Genomic DNA, 22,343 nt, shown 5'->3' with positions numbered 1-22,343 from the left:
GCTGTCATCCTAATGCAAATCCCTCCCACTGCGAAATTTTTCACTGTTATTGACCTCTGCTCCGCTTTCTTTTCGGTACCTCTGCACCCTGACAGTCAATATTTGTTTGCATTTACATACAGAGGAGTCCAATACACATGGACTCGATTACCACAAGGATTCATAGATAGCCCAAGTATATTTTCTCAGGCTTTGCATGATTGTTTACAGTCTTTCCAACCAGTGAGTGGATCAGTATTAATACAGTACGTGGACGATCTACTACTGTGTTCTGATTCATTGGAGGCATCCCTGAAGGATACGAAACAGCTCCTGTTTCATCTTTCAGACACAGGACACAAGGTTTCCAAAGACAAGTTGCAATTATGCCAAACTAAGGTAAAATATTTGGGACACTGTTTAACACAAGGACTGAGACACCTGACCGCTGCTAGAATTCAAGCAATTAGAGACATGACTCTGCCACAAACCCAGCAACAGATCAGAACATTTTTAGGAATGTGTGGGTATTGCCGTAATTGGATCCCAGGGTTTTCCATTTTAGCGTTACCTTTGCAGGAGATGGTCTCCTCAAACAAACCTGATCGGATTTCGCATACAGACGAGTCTGAGGCAGCATTTGAGAGACTTAAACAGTGCCTAATGCAGGCACCAGCATTAGGTATGCCGGACTATGGGAAACCCTTTGAACTATACGGAACAGAAAGTGCTGGTTGCGCGGCAGGCGTACTAACCCAAAAGCACGGTGATGCCAGCAGGCCAGTAGCATATTACAGCGCTCAGCTAGACACGGTAGCGCGATCCCTCCCCACATGCTTGCGAAGCGTTGCTGCGATAGCATTGCTAGTAACGAAAAGCGAAGACGTCGTGCTAGGTCACAACCTCACAATTCATACACCACATGCAGTGTCAGCCTTGTTAAATTCTGCCCAAACCAGGCACGTCTCATCAGCGTGGTTTACAAGATGGGAATTGGCACTAATGGCCCCCGTAAACATCACCATAAGGAGATGCAGTGCATTAAATCCTGCAACATATCTCCCAGGTGTGCCTGGACAGGCACAAAGGGTGGAGGATGAGAGTGGTGGGGAAGGAGGATTTAATACAAAGGAAGACACTCATGATTGTATGGAATATTTGACCCAAAATTTTACCACAAGGCCTGACATCAGTGACAACCCACTGGAAGACGTAGAACTTACGTTCTACACGGACGGTAGTTGTCATAGACAGTCAGACTCGGGAGACTTGTGTACTGGATACGCAGTCGTAGATGACCAAGGCACCATAGAAGCGGAACCGCTAGGCCCACCTCACTCAGCCCAGGTTGCTGAACTGGTCGCCCTAACCAGAGCATGTGAATTGGCTAAGGGAAAATCAGCCAATATCTACACCGATTCTAGATACGCATTCGGGGTAGTCCATGATTTCGGAGCCCTATGGCGCCTCAGAAATTTCATGACGGCAGCTGGTACACCGGTAGCGCATGCAGCTCACATAAAAAGGCTTCTAACAGCGATACAGGAACCCGACAGAGTGGCTGTTATCAAATGTAAAGCACATACATATAGCCAAGACCCAGTATCACTTGGTAACAGCCGAGCAGACGAAGCTGCTAAATTAGCAGCTGCTACCCCCAGACAGACAGACACCACACAACTGATGGTATTTAATACCATCAACACACAGAAGTTGTGTGAGATGCAAAATTTGTGTTCCACACAGGAAAAGGCAGTCTGGAAGGCAAAGGGATATGGCCAGGAGTCCTCAGGACTCTGGACGGATGGACATGGTAAACCAGTGGCCCCCAGAGCATATCTTCCATGTTTGGCTGAAGCAGCTCACGGGCTGACTCATCTGGGCAGGGAAGGGATGTGCAAGTTGGTAAGAGCATATTGGTGCGCCCCAGGATTCTCTTCTCATGCGAGTAAAAGAGCCATGTCATGCCTTACCTGTTTGAGAAAGAATATTGGAAAGGCAATACCTACAGAACCATCCCATATCCCACCTGCCGGCGGCCCTTTCCAGGTAATACAGATTGACTTCATTCAATTACCCCCTTGTCGAAATTTGAAATATGTACTTGTTTGTATAGATGTTTTTTCAAATTGGGTCGAAGCATTTCCGGCGGCCACAAATACCGCTATGTTTACTGCTAAGAAAATTGTGCAGGAATTTGTATGTAGATATGGTATCCCTAGAATTATCGAAAGTGATAGGGGTACCCATTTTACAGGTGATGTCTTTCAAGGAATGTGTAAATTGATGGGAATTGATAGCAAGCTGCACACTCCATACCGTCCACAGGCGAGTGCGAAAGTGGAAAGAGTGAACAGCACTATTAAAAATAAACTGAGTAAAGTGATGGCAGAAACAGGATTGACATGGCCAGAAGCTTTACCCATTGTACTGTACAGCATCAGAACCACTCCCAGGTCCCCTCTTAATCTATCTCCCTTTGAAATCTTGTTTGGTCGACAACCGCATGTCATGATTAACCCTCAGGATGATTTGAAGTGTAACAATGAAGTGACTGTAAAATACTTGATTAACATGAGTAAACAGTTAAGGAATCAAAATGATAATCTGAAGTTAGTGATTCCTGATTTACCAGATAGTAATTGTCATGACATTGAACCTGGGGATTATGTAATGATACGGAATTTTCTACGCTCAGGTTGCCTTATTGACAGATGGGAAGGACCATACCAGGTCTTATTGACTAGTACTACAGCATTGAAGGTTGCTGAGAGAGAGACTTGGGTTCATTCGTCCCACTGTAAGAAGGTCGTTGATCCAGAGAAGTCCTGTGATAAGGAACAGACGGTAGAGGTTGTATCACTAGAGTGTCTGTTCCAGGAGGACTAAGGCGGCACCTGAGCATCGAGAACCACAAGATCAAAAGCAGTTGTCGATCCCCTGTTCCCTTTTATTGTTTTTCTCCACTTCCCATCCCCTCTCCCTCAAATTATTTTTCCCCCCTTCTCATTCTTCTTCGTCTCCTCCTAAGATGGACTTGCCTCAAGAGACTGTGATCCGGATTTTCCTGTTGACCATGATGTTGACCAGAGCAGTCTGTTCCGGCGAGAGTACCATGAAGTTCGAGAGAGGTTCTGGAATGGGTTCTGATGACAGAAATGGAGGCGTAGTTTTCCGAGAACAACATAATCAACAAGCAAAGGCGAGTATCAGAAAACGATCCGATAGCATTGACCATAGAAGGAATTGTGAAGGATTGTTAGCTGAAGAAAACTGTATCTGTCGGCTTTGTAACAATGTCATTGAGGATGGGTGCATAAAGAAATGCCAATCCAGTTTTAATATCCATATGGACCGGCATCCCTTGAGTGACTATCACTCTTTAGTGGGTAGTGTGTTAAATAAAACAGATTGTTGGGTATGCTCTCAAGTACCTCAAGGTCATAGCAAATCAGGGCTAGTACCATTTCCTTTAACGTTAGGGGAGGTACTTGAGTTAAGTGGTGGGAGACCGGTGGACAGGAGGTTTAATATCTCCAGCCCTCCTAGTTTGAAGCTCCACCAATACCATGTGGATAGGTCCCTATTATGTTTTAACATCTCCAATCCCCGAAAGCCGGGAAATTGGGAAGTGTCATGGAGTAATCAAACCATGACCTTTTCACACAGAGCAGATAGAATGCCTACAGATACAGAGCTTATACGCCACATAGCCAGTAGAGGAAAATCTTTCCGGTATAGGTATACCTTAGGAAATAGGATTACGAGAGTTGGAGAGGTATCACCAGGATACTGTGCACATATCGTACAACCTGATACGTGTACTAAGCAGATGGAAGAATTAGGGTTAGGAGATTTCACATGGAAGGTGTGTAATATGATTATGTCCTACTCCGTCCCATATGTTCTCCCCGATGATGCATATTTCATATGCGGGAGAAAGGCGTATAAGTGGCTTGCCCCAAACTCTGAAGGATTGTGTTATATTGGAAAAGTATTGCCTGAAGTAATGACTGTATCACATGACAAAATGAAAGACATACACCGTGTTGCCAAAACTCCTTATACTCATACTCATTACGAGCACATCGTTAAACGGCACCTGATAGAAAGAACAGAGCACCCGGCCTCTGACATGATCAGTGAATCCACCGGGATTCAATTCTTAATCGCGTTAGATATCACTCACACCGCTAGAGGAGTGTTGAATTATAAATACATTTCTGCGCTCGCCAATTTGTTAGATAATATCACTGAAATGTATGATGACACGTTTAGGTATACTGGAAGGGAACTTCAGGCTTACAAAACAGAACTAGTCCAGCATAGAATGGTTCTTAATTACCTCACAGCAGTAACAGGCGGATATTGTGTCACACTGGCAACACAATACGGCGTGAAATGTTGCACATATATTACGAATAGCACCGAGGACCCGGTCGAGGTCATAGACCAAAAGATGGACGATATTCTCCAACTAAAGTGGGAATTTCGCAGAAGACACAATCTCACCCTTGCTGCTGTGAGTAATGAGCTGACTGGTTGGGTGTCATGGTTGAACCCGCGAAATTGGTTCTCCGGTTTAGGAGAATGGGCCCAAGGAGTTATAATGGATGTTGGGAAGTTTCTCCTATGTATCTTAGGTGTTATCATAACGATTGGTTTGATATTTAGATGCGGTCAGGCTTTAATGAGGTGCAATCATCGTACTAGGGTAATGAGTTTAAGGAGTGAGGAAACTGTAATTCCAATGGACTTGATTTACGACCCAACAGTAGAAACAATGATGTAATGAAAATGCGATTATACGGTCCGTTTCTTTCACCTGTTTTTCCGTTTCCTCCAAGGTAAAAAGACCCACTTGGACGAGGAATTTGATGAGCCGATATACAGACAACAGAGGGATTAAAGAAGAAGTTTTGACAACCTGATACACAGATTCTTGATGAACTATGCCATGGATCCCCAGTTTCCCTAGAAATTTTAAAATTACGCTAGCCCAACACTTTTGTAAATCTATGGACATTGACAGCTTTTGCTCGCACCTTATGGGCAAAAGCACAAAGAAGACTGCATTCAACAGACACCAAACAAGACCTCAATCGACGAATGTACATTTACCTGACATAGAATACCACCGCATTTACCGTAATTATGTCTTTTCTTCATTTCTACAACCCTCAGGTAATGACACACATAGTCGATAGGGAATACAGGCACAGATATCAGCAATCACATATCTCCCCCATTCATGTATCATCAACTAAAATGTGCTCCCCCATTTTGTTACAACCAAAGCCGAAAAGAGCTCGGTAAAGTTTGACAGCCCATCCACAGACCCGTACCACGGGATAAAAAGGAATTCAAATGTATACTTCGCAATACCTCGAAGCTTGATTTAAAACACGTACGGCACGATGATACATGACCCCCAAGCACGGATTCATACACAGATGCTTCTGCTATCTCACTAGGTCATACCCTTTTCCTACCATCTCCTCTCCTCCCTTACCCAACCATGTAAATGTATTAACCCCTAACATATATTTTTCTCTTTTTGAAATGTTTTCAGGAAGTGGCAGTTATTGTTGACTGCCAAAGGGTGGACTGTCAAAGTCAGAAAAATATCTCTATGCACACTACCATATTTGCACCTCACACAGGTCCGTGCTGCGCATGCGTACGCTCTCCCGTACGTGCGCATACTCCCAGTCGCGGGCACCCGCAGGCGCACGGTATGCGTATTTACGGTAGAGTTTATGTGATCGTAGCGTGCGACTCAATCATTACATATTTTCACTATATAATGTATTTTTTAGATCATGGTCCCTTTGATAGATTCTGAAAGTTTGGTTAATATAGAATGTTCATGAACAGAGAAATCCCTCTTTGTTTGATACGAAGGGTCAGACAGGAGTAATACAGTGGTGTTTAGTATCCATCGGAAAAATATTTAATTAGAAATATTCCGGTGTTGGTTTGAAGCAGATCAATCGCTCGTGCGAATAGTTATGGACATAAGAAGTTTATGAACATTTACTTTATTTGCACTTTATTACCCATGCGGCGGGAAACCCAGTTTCCCTCCCACCTGAGCTGTTGGAAATAGTCACAGCCCACCTGTATGAATCAACCTATGACCTTTTGTTATAATGCGAAGCCGAATTCCTGTGTCCAATGAACAATGAGATTGTAGGGACCATTGAATTGCATTGTGTGTGGGGCATAAATAGAAAGGCCGATCACATCCAGCTCTCACTCTTCAACGGTTATCATTGCTGAAAATCGGGAGCTGGATGTCCAGAGGCGCATGCGATCGTTTCCTTTGTGCGTAAGTTTTTCTCCGTAATCATACTGTTTCTCTCTTGTTATTATGGGCCATATCTTTCTCTCTCTTCTCTTTCTCTCATTTTCTCTTAAACTTAATTGTATTGTATTTACTGTATAGTTACCTGGTTAGTTAGTCTATGTTATATTGTAGTGTATGATTTGTATTTGTATTAATTCTTTTGCAAGTATATCATTCAAAATATATATATATATTAGGCGTTGGACCCTAAGCCTAGGTATCTGTGTATTTCTTATAGAGTTAAGTATTCTCAGAGCGTCGGTGACGCTCAAACTGCTTTTAAGCTAGTAAGGTTATACTGTGTTGCATTTACACCATATCACTACACAAAGGGTTTACTGCATAATACACTGTTTATGGTTTAGATATAAAGGTTTTACATTGTGAGCGTATGCGCCGCTGGTGATCTCCTCGTGGTCTCGAGCGGTCGCATCGCTATAGCGAATAATTACGGTAGTCGGCAGCCAATAGCGTGCCTGCCAGTGATCTCTTGGCCGTGAGCGAACGTAACGCTTGAGCGTCTCGACCACGGCTAAGCGATCGTTACGCAACGTGCGTACCCTTGCGGTACTTCATACGTAGTTAGCGTACAGTGTTCTTAGACCTCATAAAGGGTATTATATACGATAAATATTTAGCTTTATCAGATATCACACCCACCACAGGGGGAAAAAATAAAAAAGACCCCTTTTTACACATTACACCAGGCAAGTGTCCCCATTTACAAAGCGCGGCAGGCAGGTGTCCCCATTTACAAAGTGCAGCAGGCAGGTGTCCCCATTTTACAAAGTGCGGCAGGCAGGTGTCCCCATTTAACAAAGTGCGGCAGGCAGGTGTCCCCATTTAACAAAGTGCGGCAGGCAGGTGTCCCCATTTAACAAAGTGCGGCAGGCAGGTGTCCCCATTTTACACAGTACGGTAGGCAGATATCCCCATTTTACACAGTACGCAGGCAGATATCCCCATTTTACACAGTACGCAGGCAGGTGTCCCCATTTTACACAGTACGCAGGCACGTGCCCCCATTTTACACAGTACGCAGGCACGTGCCCCCATTTTACACAGTACGCAGGCACGTGCCCCCATTTTACACAGTACGCAGGCACGTGCCCCCATTTTACACAGTACGCAGGCAGGTGCCCCCATTTTAGACAGTACGCAGGCATGTGTCCCCATTTTACACAGTGCGGTAGATATCCCCATTTTACACAGTGCGGCAGGTATCCCCATTTTACACAGTGCGGCAGGTATCCCCATTTTACACAGTGCGGCAGGTATCCCCATTTTACACAGTGCGGAAGGTATCCCCATTTTACACAGTGTGGCAGGTGTCAAGTGGGGGGAGGGAGGGAGAGAGAGAGAGAGAGAGAGAGAGAGAATACTTACAACTTGCCGCTCTTCGGGTCCCGCGCGCCGGCCGCCTCCTCCTTCGATGGTTATCTCCAGTCCTCTCCTCCCTCTCTCTTCCACCCGAGCGCTCCTGCTCGGGGGGCGGGGCTTCACGGAATGACGCATTTGCGTCGTGACGTCACGACGCAATCGCGTCATTCCGCGAAGCCCCGCCCCTCGAGCAGGAGCGCTCGGGGGGAGAGAGAGGGAGGAGAGGAGTAGTCACAAAGTGCCGCGGCGGGCGCCCCGTGCGGTTGCACGGCTTGCCCGCTGCTAGAAACGGCACTGGCGATCGTGGGCGATCCCAGCCATGCCTGCGGGGTCGGACGTGATTGAATGTGCAGCACATTCAATCTGGAGGATCCGATCCGATGCTCACTGGAACGCGCATCAGATCAGAAAACCCCTCCAAAATGCCCAATTTCATTCAATATATCAGGCCGAATGCCAGAAAATCGGATTAAATTAGGCATTATCATTAGAGATGAGCGGGTTCGTTTCTCCGAGATCCGAACTCCCCCGAACTTCACCTATTTTACACGGTTCCGAGGCAGCCTCGTATCTTCACGCCTTGCTCGGTTAACCCGAACACGCCCGAAAGTCATCATCCCGCTGTCGGATTCTCGCGAGATTCGTATTCTATATAAAGAGCCGCGCGTCGCCGCCATTTTCACTCATGCATTGGAGATTGAACGGAGAGGACGTGGCTGCGTTTTCTCCCTGAAAAGCTCTGTATCTGTGCTCAGTGTGCTGCAAATATCTGTGCTCAGTGTGCTGCAAATATCTGTGCTCAGTGTGCTGCATTGTGGGGACCACCAGTATATAATTATAGTAGTACAGTACAGTAGGCCATTGCTGTATCTTGCAGCTCTGTGTCAAGTATACTATCCATATCTGTGCTGCATTATTGTGAGCAGTATATAGTAGGACAGTGCAGCATTTTGGTGACCAGCAGTATACATATAGTACAGTACAGTAGGCCATTGCTTTATCTTGCAGCTCTGTGTCAAGTATACTATCCATATCTGTGCTGCATTATTGTGAGCAGTATATAGTAGGACAGTGTAGCGTTTTGGTGACCAGCAGTATACATATAGTACAGTACAGTAGGCCATTGCTGTATCTTGCAGCTCTGTGTCACTTCTAGTATCCTGATCAGTGCTCAATATTTGCTGCATTGTTGTGACCAATATGTATACTGTACTGTGCGACGTGTGTTATACACCTGGTGATTTTATACATCCTGTAATCTGTACTGAGCGATGTGTGAGATACACCTGGGGATTATACAACCTGTATACTGTACTGTGCAACGTTTGTGATACACCTGGTGATTATACACCCTGTATACTGTACTGAGCGATGTGTGAGATACACCTGGGGATTATACACACTATATACTGTACTGTGTGATGTGTGAGATACACCTGGGGATTATACACCCTATATACTGTACTGTGCGATGTGTGTGATACACCTGGTAATTAATTATACACCCTGTATACTGTACTGTGCGATGTGTGTGATGCACCTGGTGATTATACATCCTGTAATCTGCACTGAGCGATGTGTGAGATACAGCTGGGGATTATACACCCTATATACTGTACTGAGTGATGTGTGAGATACACCTGGGGATTATACACCCTGTATACTGTACTGTGCGACGTGTGTTATACACCTGGTGATTATACATCCTGTAATCTGTACTGAGCGATGTGTGAGATACACCTGGGGATTATACACCCTATATACTGTACTGTGTGATGTGTGAGATACACCTGGGGATTATACACCCTATATACTGTACTGTGCAATGTGTGTGATACACCTGGTGATTATACACCATGTATACTGTACTGTGCGACGTGTGTTATAGACCTGGTGATAATACATCCTGTAATCTGTACTGAGCGATGTGTGAGATACACCTGGGGATTACACACCCTATATACTGTACTGTGTGATGTGTGAGATACACCTGGGGATTATACACCCTATATACTGTACTGTGCAATGTGTGTGATACACCTGGTAATTAATTATACACCCTGTATACTGTACTGTGCGACTTGTGTTATACACCTGGTGATTATACATCCTGTAATCTGTACTGAGCGATGTGCGAGATACACCTGGGGATTATACACCCTATATTATTATTATTATTATTATTATTATTATTATTATCCTTTATTTATATGGCGCCACAAGGGTTCCGCAGCACCCAATTACAGAGTACATAAATAATCAAACAGGAAAACAGCAATTTATAGTTGATGACAGTATAGGACAAGTACAGTGTAAATAAACATAGTTACATCAGCAGATGACACTGGAATAAGTATCAGGTGAAGACTGCTGGATGTGGTACAGTTGAAGATTATTAAAGTAAGACAAAGGATAAGCACATGAGGGAAGAGGGCCCTGCTCGTAAGAGTTTACAATCTAAAGGGGAGGGGTAGACAGACAGGGGTGACACAGATGGGGTACATAGAGAATGTGGAACGGAGGGTTAGGATGAGATTTGGCTGGGTTTGGTGAAGAAGTGGACCCCCAGAAGGCACAAGTCAATACTTAACATTGCAATATTTTACTGGGCTATGCAGGAGAAAATTAGAAAATAGGGGAAAATAAAAATAAAATAAAAAAGAATCGATAACTTCTACCGCTTTCAAAAAGGTCAATGGAAGCTGAAATAATGGACAACTACCTCATGGAAGCCAGATACAGTATACCAAACAGTACTTAGCAGAGTTAGGAATGAGTGCTTATGAAATACAGTAACATTTTGTCATAATATTTCAGAAACTGCATGGCTGGTCTCTTGCACTCTTTTGCTCTAATGCACCACCTGCTTTAGGATTTAAAACGTCAGTCTTCTTGGAAAGTGGTTTGTTCCTTTGTAAGGGAAAGAGAACAAACGTTCTCAAACAACGGTTTCTCAATTTCTTTTTCCTCTGGAAAGGGATTGTGGATTCGCAGGAATATCTGAGCATTTCTGTAATCAGAAAGCAGCGACTTTCTACAAATGTTTACATTAGATTATGTTTGGCAAAAAAAAAAAGTACAGAATCCCATTTAGGATGTCTTCACCAAATCGTAGACATAAATATGGAAATCGTCATCAAACTTAATGAAGTACACAGATGGTTTAGTTTCAACTTGATGAATAACCATGCCAGTCCTTTTTGAGCCATCTTCTTTGGCATATTCCACTTCCATGTCCACGAAGCTGTCCACAACCTCCCCTGGTTCTCTTTCAGCTGGAGGGGAATCATTTGAGTCTGGCATGATCCGAAGATCTCCTTCTTTATAGTCATCTAAAAGTTGATACATATATAAGACTGGGTCCTTTTCATAGGTTATTTAAAACCATGTGTTCATAATAGGTGCTCGTGCTAATACCATCCTCTGTTTCAAACATATGCTCCACTGCTTTACCAATCATTGTGTCAGCCAAATGGGCATCGCTGATTCAGGATGAGGCAACTCTGTCTGGTAGAACTTCAAGAGCAGACACCCTTTCATCCTTGTGAAGCTCAAGTCCATAGACACAATCAAACCATCATACTTTATAAGATAGAGGGAGGGATTCATTGGTACTTGATCCAGAACTGTTCCTTTCCACTGGGTTATTGGCCCACTGCCCTCATTCCACCCATGCTGTATTCTACAGCCTACAATATTTCACCTTGGCTGGGAGATTGGTTTACTTGGTCCCATATTGTTTCCATGTTTCTTATGAGATGTTCTTTTCTTGATCATATTTGCAGAAACACCTGCATGTGCTGCATCAGCTCTTGATCGCTGAGCGGCCGCCTTTCCAAATGGAGTCTTCATTCATCTGTGTATTAATGGGCAGCAGGGCTGCCGAACTAGGGTGAAAAGTGTAGTCACTCCAAGTTTGTTGTAGTCCTTCCAGTCTAGATGAAAAAGAACCCCTTCCTTTCCACCTTTCAGAAAAACTCCGACCCTCAATTGCTCTGATCAGAAGTCACTTATCTGGGGCAGATAGGATGTGTTTCCCTCCACTCCCCCTGCAGGTGATGGCTGTGGCACAGTGCTCCCCTGCGGCAAGTTGCCCCAATCCTCCTCCTTCCTCCTTTGTCAGACTCCGTCACCACCACTGTGCGCTGCTATGGAAGAGCAGCTCCCGCCTCACTCCCCCATGAACTTCCAAGCCCTCTGCTCAGACACTCCAGCGCTTGTTCCCTTCCCTCACCCCCTCCCTCTCCACACACTGCCAGATTTGGAGATGGCTGCTACTATACGGCCGCCTGTCACTCTGCTGCCAAGACCAGGCCTCGCCTTCCTGTCAAATACTGATCCCTCCAGAGCTGCATACTGTATACTGTACTGTGCGACGTGTGTTGTACACCTGGTGATTATACATCCTGTAATCTGCACTGAGCGATGTGTGAGATACACCTGGGGATTATACACCCTATATACTGTACTGAGCGATGTGTGTTATACACCTGGTGATTATACTGTACATCCTGTAATCTGTACTGAGCGATGTGTGAGATACACCTGGTAATATCTGTGCTCAGTGTGCTGCATTGTGGGGACCACCAGTATATAATTATAGCAGTACAGTACAGTAGGCCATTGCTGTATCTTGCAGCTCTGTGTCACTGCAAGTATCCATTCCATAACTGTGCTGCATTGTTGTGAGCAGTATATAGTAGAACAGTGCAGCATTTTGGTGACCAGCAGTATACATATAGTACAGTACAGTAGGCCATTGCTGTATCTTGCAGCTCCGTGTCAGACTCAGTTCTAGTATCCTGATCAGTGCTCAATATCTGCTGCATTGTTGTGACCAGTATATAGTAGTACAGTGCAGCATGGTGGTGACCACCAGTATATAGTAGTACAGTACAGTAGGTCATTGCTGTATCTTTCAGCTGTGTCACTTCTAGTATCCTGATCAGTGCTTAATATCTGTGCTCAGTGTCAGTGCTGCATTGTGGTGACCAGTATACTACAGTATAATAGTCCAGTGTCAGTTCTCCGTAGTATCATCAGTGATCAGTATAATCAGTTCTCAGTATAATCAGTGCGCTGTTAGACGTGTGCCCATTTTCTGCCATTAGTGCAGTGGGATTTAGACAATTAATGAAGTTATTGGGGTATATGCAATTGCGGTCGAATTCCGGATGGAATTCGACCTTTTTTAAATTCGACACATTTCGACAGTCGAATTCCGGCTGCCGGGGCCGGAATTCGACATATTCAATAAAAAAACGGATTCGACAGTCCCGCTGTCGAAAAACTGACCAATTGACGGATAAGTGCGTCCTGGATTCGAATTTTCCGACGGAACAAAAATGGTTAAAAAAACGTGAAAAAAATTGCGTGGGGTCCCCCCTCCTAAGCATAACCAGCCTCGGGCTCTTTGAGCCGGTCCTGGTTGTAAAAATACGGGGGGGGGGGGGAATTGACAGGCGTTCCCCCCGTATTTTTAGAACCAGCACCGGGCTCTGCGTCCGGTCCTGGTGCCAAAAATACGGAGGACAAAAAACGTAGGGGTCCCTAGTATTTTTAACACCAGCACTGGGCTCCACTAGCTGGAGAGATAATGCCATAGCCGGGGGACACTTTTACATCAGTCCCTGTTGCCGTGGCACTAAAACACCAACTAGTCACCCCTGGCCGAGGTACCATGGAGGAGTGGGGACCCCTTAAATCAAGGGGTCCCCCCTCCAGGCACCCAAGGGCCAGGGGTGAAGCCCGAGGCTGTCCCCCCCATCCATGGGCTGCGGATGGGGGGCTGATAGCCTTGTGTCAAAAAAAAGAATATTGTTTTTTTTGCAGCAGAACTATAAGTCCCAGCAAGTCTCCCCCGCAAGCTAGTACTTGGAGAACCACAAGTACCAGCATGCGAAGGGGGAAACGGGCCCGCTGGTACCTGTAGTTCTACTGCAAAAAGAATACCCAAATAAAAACAGGACACGCACACCGTGAAAGTAAAACGTTATTACATACATGTCGACACACACATACTTACCTATGTTCACACGCCGACTCTCTCCACGTCTCCAAGATAAATCCATGGGGTACCTGAAATTAAAATTATACTCACCTAAATCCAGTGTGTAATTCACGTAACTGGCAAAAAAACAAACCACATACCCGATCCACGCACTGAAAGGGGTCCCATGTTTACACATGGGACCCCTTTGCCCGAATGCTGAGACCCCCCGTGACTCCTGTCACAGAGGGTCCCTTCAGCCAATCAGTCATGGGGGGTCTCAGCATTCGGGGAAAGGGGTCCCATGTGTAAACATGGGACCCCTTTCAGTGCGTGGATCGGGTATGTGGTTTGTTTTTTTGCCAGTTACGTGAATTACACACTGGATTTAGGTGAGTATAATTTTAATTTCAGGTACCCCATGGATTCATCTTGGAGACGTGGAGAGAGACGGCGTGTGAACATAGGTAAGTATGTGTGTGTCGACATGTATGTAATAAAGTTTTACTTTCACGGTGTGCGTGTCCTGTTTTTATTTGGGTATTCTTTTTGCAGTAGAACTACAGGTACCAGCGGGCCCGTTTCCCCCTTCGCATGCTGGTACTTGTGGTTCTCCAAGTGCTAGCTTGCGGGGGAGGCTTGCTGGGACTTATAGTTCTGCTGCAAAAAAAACAATATTCTTTTTTTTGACACAAGGCTATCAGGCCCCCATCCGCAGCCCATGGATGGGGGGGACAGCCTCGGGCTTCACCCCTGGCCCTTGGGTGGCTGGAGGGGGGACCCCTTGATTTAAGGGGTCCCCACTCCTCCAGGGTACCCCGGCCATGGGTGACTAGTTGGTGTTTTAATGCCACGGCCGCAAGGACCGATATAAAAGTGTCCCCCGGCTGTGGCATTATCTCTCCAGCTACTGGAGCCCGGTGCTGGTGTTAAAAATACGGGGGACCCCTAGGTCTTTTGTCCCCCGTATTTTTGGCACTAGGACCGGACGCAGAGCCTGGTGCTGGTTCTAAAAATACAGGGGATCCCCTGTCAATTTTCCCCCCGTATTTTTACAACCAGGACCGGCTCAAAGAACCCGAGGCTGGTTATGCTTAGGAGGGGGGACCCCACGCATTTTTTTTCATGTTTTTAACCCATTCCCACCCCTTCCCAATGAAAACAATGCTCTCTCTATTTTAGTCAGTTAAAAAAAAAATATTCTTATAAAAAATATATAAATAATACTTGTGTCTCCTAATAGACAAACCAAGTACATAATCCCTTCTAATTAAAATAGATATGCTATTAGCAATTAAAAAAAAACATGTTTTTTAATTTTTTTATTAGATTCCACCAGCAAAGTGAGGCGGAATGAAATTGACGAAATTACTGTCGAAAAGCACTGTTGTCGAATCGACATTCTTCAATTGAATATACGTTTGTCGAAAAGCCGCATTTTTACCACTGCAGACATGTCGAATTTAAAAAATGTCGAATTGCAAAAAGTCGAATCTGAAACATCCGTTTTTTTGTCGAAAAGTACTGTATTGCATTGTCGAATCCAATTCGACATGTTTTTTTTGTCGAAAATGGCCTGTATTTCGACTTTTGCGGCAATTCGCCGGCAATTGCATATACCCCATTGTGCCCCCTGTACAAAATCCCATCTAGATTCCACTTTACTAGGCAGGCGATTGCGAGATTTTACCAAATAATATCAGTGATTTATAATTATTAATTACAGTGATCTTGCCAAATAATTCCAGTGATTTTGTCATTTTCTTCCAGTGATTTGGACGAATAATACCATTGATTAGAACGAATAATTCCAGTGATTTTGTCATTTTCTTCCAGTGATTTGGACCAATAATACCATTGATTAGAATGAATAATTCCTGTGATATTGAGGTGTTTGTGTCACTTAGCTTAGCCGTCCAGCGACCTTGGTGCACCTCTTTTTCTCTTTTCTTTGCATCATGTGCGTTTGGGGCCAATTTTTTTAAGTGCCATCCTGTCTGACACTGCAGTGCCACTCCTAGATGGGCCAGGTGTTTGTGTCGGCCACTTGTGTCGCTTAGCTTAGTCACACAGCGACCTTGGTGCGCCTCTTTTTTTCTTTGCATCATGTGCTGTTTGGGGACTATTTTTTTGAAGTGCCATCCTGTCTGACACTGCAGTGCCACTCCTAGATGGGCCAGGTGTTTGTGCCGCCCTCTTGGGTCGCTTAGCTTAGTCATCCAGTGACCTCGATGCAAATTTTAGGACTAAAAATAATATTGTGAGGTGTTCAGAATAGACTGGAAATGTGTGGAAATTATGGTTATTGAGGTTAATAATACTATGGGATCTAAATTACCCCCAAATTCTATGATTTAAGCTGTTTTTGAGGGGTTTTGGGGGAAAAACACCCGAATCCAAAACACACCCGAATCCGCCAAAAAAATTTCAGGGAGGTTTTGCCAAAACGCGTCCGAATCCAAAACACGGCCGTGGAACCGAATCCAAAACCAAAACCCGAAAAATTTCCGGTGCACATCACTAATTATCATCCTAGTGTATGGGGCACTTTACTCTCATTGTGGCACTGACAGGAGAAGAGAGAGAACTGAAGGGGTTAAGTGGCCTTGAGAACATGAGGGTGAGGGGCTCAGGACCAAGGTCAGAAAATCCTCACAGCCACTAGGCAGTGGATATATAGGGACAGGCATCAACAAAGGTGGGTGGTGATGAGTCCTACCTGACATATTGGATGATCAGGGTTTATATAGTGTGTGTGATGCTTAAATCAGGGGGCGATTGGGTGCCAGTGGGTGATTTTCAGCGGTGCAAGTATGCGGGTACGCTCGGGTACGGAGTACCCTTAAGAATTTGGTAGCGGGTATTACTATTATTATTGCTATATACTGTTATTATACTGGAGGCATTACTATATATTTCTATTATACTGGAGGTATCACTATATATTTCTATTATACTGGAGGTATCACTGTATATTTCTATTATACTGGAGGTATCACTATATATTTATATTACATTGGAGGCATTACTATATATTTCTATTATACTGGAGGCATTACTATATATTTCAATTATACTGGAGGTATCACTATATATTTCTATTATACTGGAGGCATTACTATATATTTCTATTATACTGGAGGCATTACTATATATTTCTATTATATTGGAGGCATTACTATATATTTCTATTATACTGAAGGTATCACTATATATTTCTATTATACTGGAGGTATCACTATATATTTATATTACATTGGAGGCATTTCTATATATTTCTATTATATTGGAGGCATTACTATATATTTCTATTATACTGGAGGTATCACTATATATTACTATTATACTGGAGGTATCACTATATATTTATATTACATTGGAGGCATTACTATATATTTCTATTATATTGGAGGCATTACTATATATTTCTATTATACTGGAGGTATCACTATATATTTCTATTATACTGGAGGTATCACTATATATTTCTATTATACTGGAGGTATCACTATATATTTCTATTATACTGGAGGCATTACTATATATTTCTATTATACTGGAGGCATTACTATATATTTCTATTATATTGGAGGCATTACTATATATTTCTATTATACTGGAGGCATTACTATATATTTCTATTATACTGGAGGCATTACTATATATTTCTATTATATTGGAGGCATTACTATATATTTCTATTATACTGGAGGCATTACTATATATTTCTATTATACTGGAGGCATCACTATATATTTCTATTATACTGGAGGCATTACTATATATTTCTATTATATTGGAGGCATTACTATATATTTCTATTATACTGGAGGCATTACTATATATTTCTATTATACTGGAGGCATTACTATATATTTCTATTATACTGGAGACATTACTATATATTTCTATTATACTGGAGACATTACTATATATTTCTATTATACTGGAGGTATCACTATATATTTCTATTAAACTGTATGTATCACTATATATTTCTATTATACTGGAGGTATCACTATATATTTCTATTATACTGGAGGTATCACTATATATTTCTATTATACTGGAGGTATCACTATATATTTCTATTATATTGGAGGCATTACTATATATTTTTAGCCTTGCTTCCAGATTCCCACCAAAAAAGGGGCTGTCGTGTGGCCACGCCACTAGTGTCATGTAGCCACTCCAACTAGCAGTATGTGGCCACGCCCCCTCACAGCACATGACGACGCCCATTTTTCAGCACTCAGTACCACTAAGAAAATATTTTTACTTGCACCAATGGTGATTTTCTTTCACACTGTGTAACTCTCATAAGAAGAACGGAATGACTGAGATAGGAATGGAGAGGGTTAAACATCCATGGGCTGGGGATGACTCTCTGGGGACATGTGATCAGACATCCAATAGGGATACAGGTTGGCAGGATCTAGCTGGTTGAAATTGCTGGGGAAGAGGAGGAGCTTCCTCTTTTTCTGGTGCTTTGACATGGGTAAGTCCTGTGCTGTTTCCTGTCATTACTGCTAGTCAGTGCTAAGTTTAGTTTTGCTGTGTAAATTACCTTGTGCTCACATTTTGCATTATTGTATCTGGACTTACCCCTCCTGCTGCTCTGCACTGCTCCATGGCGCCTCCTCGCCCCTGGCGTCCCCTCCATGTCCCGGCCTGCTACAGCGCCGGCCCTGCTTCCAGCCTGGTTGCAGCCTGCGATGCCTCCCTGCTCTCCTCCCCTGCTCCGCCTGCTGCTCCCACGCCCGCGTTGACACAGGCGGGTGTTGTGGTTGTGGCCGCTACTTCCCCGCCCTCTGCACCTGCTCCCAACCTTGCTGGATGGAGCGGGGTGCGGTGGGGGGTGGACGGCAGGGGGGGCGTCCGGCCGTGCGGCTGCCACTGACCGGGCTCTAGCTGTGGCTTCAGCACGTTGGAGGGCTCGGCACCGGCATCCTACAGCTGGAGAGCGTATGTGCAGCACCTCGCCTCATGGTGCTGGGGGGCCTTGTTCTCGCGTCTCCTCGGGTTCCCGCAGGACTGTGGGACCCGGGGGGCGTGGCAGCAGAGCGGGAATTGTGAGTGGGCGTTCTGGGGCTCCTGCTGCCAGTGATGTTCAGGGGGGTGTTGTGGCTGCGAGTGATGGCGGCCATGTTGGTGGGCGGCGGCCTGGAGCTGCCGGCGCTGCTGTACACAGTCCTCTCGTGGCTCCCATGACACTGCGGCTGTGTTGTCCTCTCTGGTCACTGCACCCTCTGCCTCTGGCCAAGCGGGCAGGGGCCATAGGGCTGCTAGGGTGGTTTCTAGTGATCAGGCTGGCGGTGCGGCGGGTCCGTCTCCTGCAGCTTTTGACCCCTCACAGTTTTCCGCTGCCTTTTCGGCAATGGCGGCTGCTCTAGCTCCTTTCATGTCCGCCATGTTGTCGAGCTCGGACGGCCCTGTCCATAGGGGGCGGGGTTCCAGGGATGCTGCGGGGAGTGCTACTCCTGGGGTCTCCTGGTTTTGGGGGACTGGTAGGGGCTCGAAGTCGGCTATGGCCCATTCGGTTGGTGGTGCTGGGGCAGGTGCTCGGGCTCCGCCGGCCCTGGTGGACATATCTTTGTTTCCCGTCTCCGGGGCTCCGGGTCGGATTTTCTTTGTTTTTCAGATTCCGGAGGATGTTTGAGTGTGAGGCCGGACAGCGAGCACCTGGGTCGGTCTGCCAGAAGCATCAGGTGAGGGATCCAGGGAGTCTGTCCTGGTTCTGTTGCACGCTTCTTCCTCTTCCGGCTCTCGCGCCAGCTCCTCTTCCTCGTCCTCCTCCTCTCTCGGTTCTTCTATCAGCAGCACTGCGCGAGCCCCTAGGCGTGCAGCTAAGTATGCGAAGAAGGAGGCTGGCAAGCACGTCCAACGTGCTAAGCGCAAGAGGGCGGCTGAGCTTTCCCGCAGGGATAGGAAACGGTGTAACCTGCCTGATGTCATCCATTGTGACTACACAACTGTATTGCGAGGGTTGCTTGAGAGCTGCCGTAAAAAGATTCAGATGGGCGACTTTGTTGATATGTTCACGTTGACTGACGAGGCTAAGAAAGAGTTTAAAGCTGCCAAGGCGTAAGGGGGTGTTGTTGTGGAGGATTTTTAAGTCGTATGATACTTGGTTGGTTGGGTTTTGCGTCTTCGCAGCCTGTTATTTGGAGGATCGTCCTGGTGAACATATCAACATAATCCGCTACATACACCATCGCAAGTATCTGGGCATCGCCTGGGGAGTGTATGACGACCAGTTTAGGCACAAGCAGGATTGTTTGAGGATCATGGACTTCAGTTGTTAGGATGTTGAGGTGTGGATGGAGGTTTCCATGGCGCAACTGAGCGAAGGGGTGGGCCAGCGGCCTCCCGCTGTTACGTGCACTGTACTCGGTACTCTGGGAACAGGGTGGACAAGCTCCGAGTACAGGAATGTAATGCTGCAATACGGAGCTCGGCAGCAACCCCTAAAGAGCCCTGACTCCATTGTCTCACTCTCGTGATCAGCTTACGCCTGCGAGACTATGGTTTCTTGGGCCCACGGCAGCCGCATTTGAAGGGCGGATTATGTCTGCCCAACTCCGATGCCCCTCGGTCTTAGTTGCAGACAAGGCGTAAACTGAGATGGGGCGATGACAAGGGGAACCTTTAACTAAAGACAGAAATACAAAGTTAGGGGCGCTACAGAACTAAATGAAAGTATGTGCGGCTCTGCCGCCAAGATAAACAACAACAAAGGCAGTGCTGCCCAAATGCCTACATGACACTGTCGTATACTGGTGAGGACAGCCAACGCAGAATCCTCTGCAGAAACTCCAAAACAAATATAACGGAAAAATACGGCCAAGGCCGTAAGGTGCGGACAAGCCGCTACTCACGGCACCGGTGTGAATACAAGCAGATGGATGGGAACCCCAAATCCACAGACACAGGCTCACAGGACCGGAAGGCTGGCAGGATTCCGACAACAGACCACTGGACACCAAGACACAGGATTACTGGATCAAGGATAAGCAAATTCCAGGATTCCAGGACAGGAACGCTCCAGGGCAGGAAGCAGTCCACCAGAAGCTGACAGGTTCTCACTGAGGGTAGGAATGCAGGTGGACAGTAGTAAACTCCAGATTCTGCCAGAACTGAATATGCAGGATTCCACTATAAAACAAGGTCTGGACACCGATACAATATAGGACATGAAACAAGCCAGGAACATACAGGTATCTTTTACAAACGTCTATCACCAGCTCAGAACTGCATAGCTAGCTAGGTAATAAGGGAACATGCCCCAATCAGGATGGCTGGAGGCCAGGCACACTGTAATGACCAAAAAAGTTGCAGGTGAGAGTAACATAGAACAGAATTATCAAGTAACAAGTTTGCGTTCCAGATACAGGAAATGGTTCCGCGATCACGTGATCGGGAACCTTTTTTCACAATCATTGAATTCATTTAAAATAGGCTTTATATTAATAAAAACCTTACGAATTATTATTTTAGTCCTAGTGTCTGTCACTATTTATGGAAACTGGATAGAATTTCATTTTTAACATTATCTAAATGTTCTTAATCTGTCACACCTGTTCTGTATGGGCTATTAGCACTGCTATATAAAGGGCACCCAGTCACTGCATTACAATCACCTTGATAAAGCTGTGCTAAACAGCGAAACGCGTCGGTGGACTAGCTGGACTCTGATTCTTCATCCCAATACTAACGCCTAGAAGTCGGATATAGGAACCTATCTCATCAGCGATTTGGACATCTGCACCATTGGACCTGAGCTACAAATTGGACCAAGCAGCGTCTTGAACCTAGCTACGTAAGGTCATTCCAACTACAGTTTTCACTTTTCCATTCGCTATTATTGTTCCTGGACTGTGGCAAAAAACCTTTAGGATGAACTGTCTCATTTGAGTACCGGCTAACTATATACATACTATAAAGTATACAGGACTTTTTAAATCTTTGCAGTGCTATGCTATGCCCTAATTTTAATATACATATTTCTTTTTAATCATCTGTTGCAACAGTAATTATTATTATCAATTTTTCATATCACATTATTAAAATTGTGAGAAATTTCCTATCCAGTTTCCCAGCGCTTATTTTTGTTTATTGTTAACATAGAACAGAGCCAGATTGCAGTACAGAGACTCACCACATAATGATCAATTATCAAACAGGTGAGGCTAAACACATAGACACAGGCTGCAATTACACCGACTCCCCACCGGTGACCGACAAGAATCTTCTAAACCAGTGTAATGGAAATCCTGGCATGCAAACAGAACAATAATACAAAACACATAAACGGAAAGCAAACAGGAATGAACCACTGCTTGTGGTTCATAACACCCGCAGACCCTGTTCTTGTTGCCCCCGGGGGGGTCTTGGACCTTTGGGGACGCTCCACAAGCACGGCGGGTCAGGGCGCCTAGGCGGGCGCAAGGGCCGGGACAGGCTAAAGGCAAATGCTTTGCCTTCAATAACTCCATGTGTCCTGTTGGACAACTGTGTCGTTTTCGTCACCTCTGCTTGCATTGTGGCGGTGCCCACCCAGCCTCCAGCTGCTTTCATGGTGGGCGCTCTGCCCCGAGAGCGGGTAATCCCATTCCTGCCAAGCCCGCTGCCACAGCTACATCTACA

The sequence above is a fragment of the Pseudophryne corroboree genome, chromosome 10 (assembly GCF_028390025.1).
Source record: "Pseudophryne corroboree isolate aPseCor3 chromosome 10, aPseCor3.hap2, whole genome shotgun sequence".
NCBI classification, from domain to species: domain Eukaryota; kingdom Metazoa; phylum Chordata; class Amphibia; order Anura; family Myobatrachidae; genus Pseudophryne; species Pseudophryne corroboree.
This window is presented reverse-complemented; position numbering follows the sequence as displayed.